Source organism: Coffea arabica, chromosome 10c (assembly GCF_036785885.1).
Source record: "Coffea arabica cultivar ET-39 chromosome 10c, Coffea Arabica ET-39 HiFi, whole genome shotgun sequence".
Classification (NCBI taxonomy): Eukaryota; Viridiplantae; Streptophyta; class Magnoliopsida; order Gentianales; family Rubiaceae; genus Coffea; species Coffea arabica.
The window spans coordinates 27,997,891-28,006,917 of NC_092329.1; the positions used below are offsets into that span (position 1 = coordinate 27,997,891).

General features: G+C 40.5%; 1 long non-coding RNA gene across 1 annotated transcript; it reads right to left on the reverse strand.

Annotated features, from left to right (window-relative positions):
- Window positions 1–2,518: 2,518 nt before the first annotated feature.
- On the reverse strand, window positions 2,519–3,489 carry LOC140016051 (uncharacterized). The gene is made up of 2 exons (XR_011822384.1): window positions 3,372–3,489; window positions 2,519–2,738 (listed from the first exon to the last, which is right to left on the reverse strand). It is a non-coding gene; the product is annotated as an uncharacterized lncRNA (long non-coding RNA).
- Between the last annotated feature and the right edge of the window lie 5,538 nt (window positions 3,490–9,027).

Consider the following 9,027-nt stretch of genomic DNA (forward strand, 5'->3'; position numbering starts at 1 on the left):
GGTTTGTTGATCCAGCGAATATACTCTGGCCGGTACCCTCGACCTGGTCCCTCCAGCATTGGTCGGCTTTGGGTTTGATCTAGCAGTTGACTGGGTATTACTAATCAACGGGCAGTTGCTTATTTGGTGATCCATACTTCCGCATCTTAGGCACTTCCGAGCCTTTCTCCAGCACTCATCCTCTGTGTGGTTTGGTTTCCCACAATATCCACACGTTACTCGGGGAGTGGAGGTTTGGCCTCCCTAGGGAATACCTCTACCTCGACCCTTACCACTTTGGCCTCCCCTCTGGGCACCACCTCTCGGAGCACTTCCCCTAGATGTGCTCGAAAACCGTCCACCTCCAGCCCCACGACCGGATTTAGTAGGTGGCATGCTCCGATCACCTCGCACTGACCCTTGGGCTCCACTAGGTGCCCTTTCAATTTAGCGTGGAAATTCCTCACGTGTGCCCTAGCAGTCTCTATCCTTTGGGCCTTCTCCAGTACCTCCGTAAACGTATTAATTTGAGCTGCAGCTAAGGCTTCTTGTAATTCCATATTTAGCCCTTGCACAAACCTCCGTACTTTTCTTTGCTCCGTAGCTATCAGTTCCGGAGCAAATTTGGACAACTTTGTAAACTGAGTCTCATACTCAGTTACACTTATCGTTCCCTGGCGGAGTTTAATGAAATCATCCTCTCGCTTCTCCTGGACGATGGGTGGAAGATATTTCTCGTTAAACTCCCATACGAAGTTTAACCAGGTCCATACAGTTGCCTCTCTCTCCCACTTGGCCCTCACTACATTCCACCAAGCCCTAGCTGGCCCCTCGAATTGGCAAAACAGCAAATTGGACTTGCCTCTCCTCTGTATAGTTTAGGGCAGCAAAAATATTTATCATGGCCTCCAGCCATTTCTCGGCCCCATCCGGGTCTGGTCCTCTTAAGAACTTGGGTGGCGAGAATTTCTGGAATCTATCTAAAGCTCTATCTTGTCCATTATCAGGGTCCCTAGGTTGATTTATAGGGGCTTGACCCTGTCGTTCCACTAAACGAGCCAAGATGTTAGTCATCTGTTGGATGGCAGTTGCCACTTGATCTCCCCCTGCAGCCTGGGGTTCAGGTTGTGGCTCAATCGTTGCCTCTCTCTCTTCCCTCGGTTCTTGCATAGGTTCTTGTGCGCGTCTATCCCCACGGCCTCGACTAGGACCGCGTCCTCGGTTAGTTCCCCTGATTTGACTTCTTCTACCCTCCATGTTTTGGATTTAACCAACTATATAAATATATGAACAAAATAAGGTATGGCTTGTGTAACATGTTGCAGAAGGATAAATAGAGGCATTAGAGCACATAATAAATAAGTACTTTATACACATAGCAAACAAGTCATATATATACATGTCAATCACGGCAAGTCAGAGGCTATAACAGCCAAGGAACATAGAATAAAAGAAACCCTATTTACATCCACCATGACACGTCAAAGTCAAAAGAGGCGTGTCGTCCCACTATGTTCCTAACTATCCCACAAAATCTCCTCAAACTACAATCCTAAACACTCGCTCGGCTAGACGCCGACCCAACCGACTCCGAGGAGGCACTCAGCTTCTCCTCTGGGTCCTCCTCAGGAGTACCAGGAACCTCAGGAACTACAGGCGCTTGACCCTCTCCGACCAAGTCCTGAAGTACATCCTCCACTAGTGCCTCACACTCAGTCAGGATGTGGCCAGTCCGGTCTCTAATATCCGCAACCACTTGCATCAGGCGACCAGTTGTCCCCTGAGCCTGCTCGCGGAAGGCATCTGTCCACTGCTGCTCCTCTAACACCGAGGCCTCCAGCTCTCGGATCCTGGTGTCGCGCCCCACTTTTTGAGGTGTGAAAGTAGTGTGTGGGATATGTATGTGAACGTGTGTGAAAGTGAAAATAAAAGGCCGTGGGATTGTGAAATACGACGGTTTGGCCAAACAAAGGGTTTTAGATAGAAAAGGAGTCGCCACTTGGTATAGAGTTAGGGTGTACCAAGTCACCCAAAAAGTGATTTTTTTGGAAAGAAAAGTAAACAAACCCTTTTAAAGAATTTTTAGGTCTACGTAACCAAAGAAAGGGATCGGTCACATTTGATAAGGGAGAAGGCAAAGGCAAAGCTTAATGCACTCCCTTACCCTAGCCAAAGCTAGTTGCGTGACTTAGTCCTTCTTTTCCTAATTCTTCTACCCAAAATATGTGTTGCATATTGGATATGACTAATGGATGTGAAAAAAAGAAAAATGCAATCCTAAATCTAAAATGTCTCTTATGAGGCTTTTTGGTCCCAATTGTAACAGCCCCACTTTCCCCTAAGGCGAACCAAAGGGGTTAGCGGACTGCCTGCCCAGCTCTCGCCAGGACTAACGAGGCAGACTAGAACTATCTATAGCGATCCGAAACTTACAAACGAGCGTAAACAGGTCAAAATGGTAAAATAACCCAAAATAAAAAAAAAATGAAATCCGGAGTCGGTCATGAATAGTAACCGACCCGTCAAAACCCAACCGAAAGAGCACGCAAACATTCACATCTGAACTTTAGCGATTACAATCCAAAAGGACATTCAAAAGTTTTCAAAAGTTAATACATATACACGGTTTGCCAAATCAAAAGAGAAAACGCCCCAAAAGTACACTTAGGGTTTTAATACATGAGCTATACAAAAGATATGTTCAACTAGCTCAATTTGGCAGCCATTTGCCAAATCCAGACCAAAAGGGCAAAATTTTCCTGTAAGGAAAACAAAAGGAACAGAAAGGGCAGCCATTTGCGCTCAATGAGGTACCAAACAGATAGCATTAAAATCATGGCATTTCACATTTAATAAATCAGACACACATGTCAGACGTAAAGCAAAGGAACCAATGATTCAAATCAGAAGGATACGGGTGGCTCTCAGGAGCCAAATTTCCAGCGCAGTACTTGATCCAAACCAGTTGACTCTCCGTCAACGTATATAGAACCAACGCGTCCGTAGACCCCTCTTATCACCGAATTCCGTCCACCAAACACCCCTTTACCGGGCCCGCTCACCTCAAACGAACAAAATGGTAATACTCGAGTATACCCGGAATCAAGGGTCTCAATACCCAAAATCCCCGAACAGACTACCGTGGTTCGTTATCTAATCGTCCAGGCCCTTGCCGGCCCGACTCGAATAACTTAGCCACAGGATTGAGCTCATAGGTCATAGAAATCCGAACAGATGCAGACATAGATAACATATTCAAATTTTGCATAGTAAATTGGCATATGATCAGACTAGAGAACGAGTGTGATAAAGTACACCCTCGTCTCGAACAAATAAACAGATTGCAGAGCAAAATCAAGTTAAACAGCATTGAAGGGGAGTGGTACACTCACCGGCTCAACTTCAAAAGTTTTTACTTCAGATTGGCCTTAATCGCCAAGAAACCCTAAAATAACCAAAATAAAACCAATTGAAGGTTTCACATCCATAATCGAGTAAACACAATGCACATGAGGCTCGACTACTAGTCGTATGCCTTGCCAAAATAATACTAATGCAAGGGTACAAAACATGATTTTCTTGGAAACGACAAGGTAACATGAAGACTTAGGCGCAAACAACCCAAAAGCCTTTCATTTCCACCAAAAGGCAAATTCAACTTGACGGAACCAAACGGCCTAGAAAATCGGGCAGCACCTCCCCTAAAATTCTTACTTTTCCAGCCATTAAGGCTTCATTATTTCCTCAAATCAGTCCCAACATCTCACACAAAATTCATCTCATTTACCAAAAGCCGTTCACTAGGCTCAAAATAGTACAAGTACAAAAGTTAGCTAGGAAATGACCGGAATAAGAGTAAGTCTTAAAACATGTAAGCAAGTACAATGAGACTCGATAACGAGTCATAAAGCCATGCCAACCACAACCCCAATAAGGTTTCATATGCATATATAAAAGCATTATAGCAAACCAGAAATTAAGAAATGGCATTAGCTTAGGCCTTAACAAAAAAACAGTTTTCGTCATACTTTTGCGGTAATGACACAAAATGCGCTACGCTTATCGGATGAGGGTGTAAGACCCACCATCTCGAAGCTAAAATACAGGGCTACAACAATGTAGAAGGCCACTCAGTCCAAATCCTAGCATAACTAGGTCAAAAATGCAGAATACCACAACCTGAACCGTAATTGCAGGTTTACAAATCACACAATGCTGTAATGAACACAACTCAGTCTATACAAGTCCAAATGCCGAAATTCCAAAGGCATATGTTAGCTAAGACATCCAGGTACATTTCATCAGAAGACACCAACAACAAAATCCAAACCAGTTCCAGTCAAAATGGCCGATTACAAGTGCAGTTTTCGCATTCTGATCAACTCAGATCAGCAATAGTAAAAATGACATATCTCACTCTACACTACTCCAAATGACCTGAAATTTTTCAGGCACTTCAAACTCATCAATACCTAAAACTTTCATGTTTTGAGCAAAGTCCAATTCGGCCTCTAACCCTATGATCCAAAACCGGACAGAATTAGGGGTTTTGAAACCCTATATTTTCACAATTCATTCCAAACCCAAAATTGGTTGTAATTATCACTAATTCACATCTACTAGAGTCATTCCCCCCTCATCATCAACCATCATAGATGACCACAACATCACATTCATATTAAACCAGAAAATTCCTCAAAAATAGAAAAACTTCACCAAATCACTTCAAACCAAGATAAAAACCAGAAATTTCAGCACTTTAATCACTACTAAGCATAACTTAAGCATCATTAGGTGTAGGAGGAAGTTTGAGCATCACTTACCAAGAAAACAAGAGAGAGGAAGTAGGAGGACACCCTAGCTCTCCAAGAAAGCTTCACCAAATCACTCACTATCACTAACTAAAGGGATTTTATGGAGTAATTGCAAGATCAAATGGTTGGATGGTTCACCTTGAGCAAGATTGGAGCTAAAACTTGAAGAGTTTCTTGCTTCCTTTTGGAGAGAGAGGGCCGGCCATATGAGGAGAAGAAATGGTGATTTTTGAACAATTTTTCAAGATATTTACTCAATTTGGTCAAAAGTCAAAAGTGTGAATAGTTGCCAACAAAGTCCAACCAATGGTTGTGTGACACTTGTCACTCCATTAATGCAATCTTATCACTTCTTTTTCTCTCTCACATCAATCATAATAGCTTCCTCTAATTATCTCTTAATGTAACGGCCCCACCTCCCCCTAAGGCGAACCAGAGGGTTCGGCGGCCGCCTGCCCAGCTCTCGCCGGGACTCAGTCGCTCACTACAGTTCTCAACCCAATTACAATATAAATCTCAAAATTACCTCAAATTCTCCAATGATTACATATTACAAATGCAGCGGAAACTGATTCCAATCGTGGAACGTATACTTACATCCATATCAATTTCAAATATTTACACAAGACCAACTCATACATAAAATAGATCCAAACTTAAACTGTACACGATATAAGCCATCCAGTCACGTGAATAAGCACTCCAAGCTTTTCTTCGCCTTGAGCCCTGTGGGGGGGGGGAAATAAAACATTTTTGGGGTGAGCTAGAAGCTCAGCGAGTAACCATTAAAATCAGTAATCAATTCAGTTTCACAGTCGTTCATTTCAGTGATGTCATGATTTCAAGATCAAATGTACATTTATTGCTCTCGTGAGCCAGCGAGATCGTTGTACTTAAACACCCAACGCTCCAAACAAACATTGAACAGTAAACAGTCAGTGGGGAAGCCATTTGCTCCAGATGAACAGTACACAGAGGTGGAGACGTTGGTGTTCAGCACACGAATTTCAAGCACTCATTTAAGCCAAAACATGTCATGGGCCACATGCAAGCACTCATGATATGCAATCAAGTAAATAGTGCAAGAAACGGTTCATAAGAAGCTTTAACAATAGTTTGGGGTCACTCACCTCCACGGCTCAGAAATCATCCATCACATAACATTGCCTTGCTCAAATCCAAGTCTTAGATCACAAACTCAATGCAAACAAGTCCTTTAAAACTTCGGATAGCACTTCCCCTAAATTTGCTTACTTTCCCAGCCATCATGGCTTCATTATTTCTTCAGCCAGTCCCAAAGTCACACAACTAAGTTCATCTAATATCCATTCAGCAAGCTCCAAGTAGTACTAGTACAAGTCAAGCTAGGAAAAAGTCCGGAAATGAAGGTTAAACTCAAAACCAGAAAAACAGTTTTGACGTCATTTTGCGGTAATGGTGTCAATTTCACTATGATTATCGGATGGGGGTGTAAGACCCACCGTTTCGAAGCTATGAAACAGGGCTACAACAATGTAAAAGGCCACTCAATCCAAATCCTAGCACAACTAGGTTAAATATGCCAAAAATACCAAACCAGAACCACTAAAACAGGTTCACAAATCACACAATGCTGTAATTAGTCCAACTCCGTCTATACAGGTCCAAATGCCGAAATTCTAAAGGCATATGTTAGCTAAGAATCCAGCTACATTTCCTCAGAAGACACCAACAACAAAATCCAAACCAATTCCAGTCAAAACAAACGATTACAAGAGCAGTTTCACATTCTGAGCAACCCAGATCAGCAATAGTAAAATTGACATATCTCACTCTACACTAATCCAAATGACCTGAAATTTTGTAGACACTTCAAACTCATCAATACCTACAACTTTCATGTTTTGAGCAAAGTCCAATTCGGCCTCTAACCCTATGATCTAAAACCGGACAGAATTAGGGGTTTATGAACCCTAACTTTTCACAATTCATTCCAAACCCAAAATTGATTGCAAATATCAACAATTCACACCTACTAGTGTCACTATCGCAAAGTATAAAGGTAAACAAGATTTCAACAAGAAACAGTTGGACAAATGCTTCGAATGTGGACAGATTGGACATTATGCAAACGAATGCCCCATGAAGAAGATGAAAGATGGAAAAGCTGATCGAAAGCCAAGATTCAACAATTTTCAGATTACTTGGAATGAATGCAGCTCCGAAGGGAAAGTTGAAGAAGAAGAAGAATCTGCTCAAATGGCCTTCATGGCTATTGGAAATAATGAGGTAACCTCCACACACTCTCAATCTGAAAGTGATAATGATGAAGATGATGATCTTGAATCTTTTGTTGAAAAACTGCATAATGCCTTGAAGGAATCCTATGATAAAAACAAGCAGTTAAAACAGAAAATGGCTTTTCTCATTCAAGAAAATGCAAGTCTTTTTCAACAAAATAAACAACTAAAGACCGACAATGAAAGTCTAGTAAGAGCTGGATGTAATGTTCAAGATGAGCTTGATAGAAAGACAAATATTTGTGAAATACTGAAGGAAAGACATGGTGATTTGAAAAAAAGGATGGACAGCTTGGATGAGAATTTGAAAGCAAGAAAGCAGGAGTTTAACAAAAGGAACATGTTATCTACACATCCTACTACTTTTCAAAGAACATTTGCACACAACAAAATTGCACATGGTTTCACAACATATAGAAGAGGTGAATTAAGATATGTCAAACCAGTACATGTTAAGGACTCTTCCATTATGTGTGTTTTTTGTTGTCAAAGAGGGCATTTGAAAAGTAATTGCTATGTGAAAAGAAATCTGAACAAAGGGATGAAGTGCATGTGGTTAGTTAGATACAATGCTAACTATTATGGACCCAAAAATTAAAAAGGGTACCAAACACGTTATCTTTTCAGGATAAAGGATCAAACAAGTCAAAATGGTTTATTGATAGCGGCTGCTCAAGGCACATGACCGGTGATCCTTCCTTGTTCATAAAGCTGAAATCAAAATCAAGTGGAAAGGTAACATTTGGTGATGATGTGAAAGCTAAGACAATTGGAATAGGTGATGTTGGTAAGGATGGTGAAACTTTTGTTCATAATGTGCTCTTGGTTGATAACTTAGGTTATAACTTGCTTAGTGTTAGTCAACTGTGTGATAAAGACTTGTATGTGTTATTTAAAAAGCATGAATGCATTGTACTTGATTCCAAATATAATGTTGTGTTCAAAGGTAAGAGGTTTAATGACATATATATTGTGATTCTTGATAAAGTTGATTCTTCTAGCTTAAAATGTCTTAAAGCTTCAAATGAAGATTCTTGGTTGTGGCATAGAAGACTTTGTCATTTTAACATGGATTTACTAAAGGAAATTTCGAAAAAGGAGTTGGTTAGAGGCTTGCCAAAAATTAGTTTTGATAAGGACAAAATATGTGATGCATGTCAATTTGGGAAGCAAACTAAAATTTCTTTTAAACCAAAAATGTGTGTATCTACTTCAAAACCTTTGGAACTCTTGCATCTTGATTTATTTGGTCCCACTCAAATCACTAGCTTGGGAGGTAAAAAATATTGTTTTGTAATTGTTGATGATTATTCCAGATACACTTGGGTGATATTTCTTGCTCATAAAGATGATGCCTTCAAGAATTTTACTTCAATGTTTGCTAAAGTGCAAAATCTGCTTGGGTTAAAAATTGTTAGGATTAGAAGTGATAATGGGACGGAATTCAAGTATTGTGGTTTTCCAGAATTTTGTGATCATAATGGTATAACACATGAGTTTTCTATTGCAAGGACTCCACAGCAAAATGGTGTTGTAGAAAGGAAAAACAGGACTCTCCAAGAGGCTGCTAGAACTATGTTGAATGAATGTAGGTTGCCTAAATATCTTTGGGCGGAAGCGGTAAACACTGCATGTTATGTGATGAATAGAATACTCTTGAGACCTATTTTAAAGAAAACTCCTTATGAGCTGATTTTTGATAAGAAACCTACGGTTGGTTATTTCAAAGTATTTGGTTGTAAATGTTTTATTTTGAATCTAAAGGAACATCTTGGTAAGTTTGACAAAAAATCTGATGAAGGAATATTTTTGGGGTATTGTGAGAATAAAAGAGGATATAGAGTTTTTAATAGAAGGACACTTGTGATTGAAGAAGCTATACATATAACATTTGATGAAGCCAATGATGATAATTCCAAAAGTTTGTGTGAGGATGATGATGTAGGTGTTCGAGA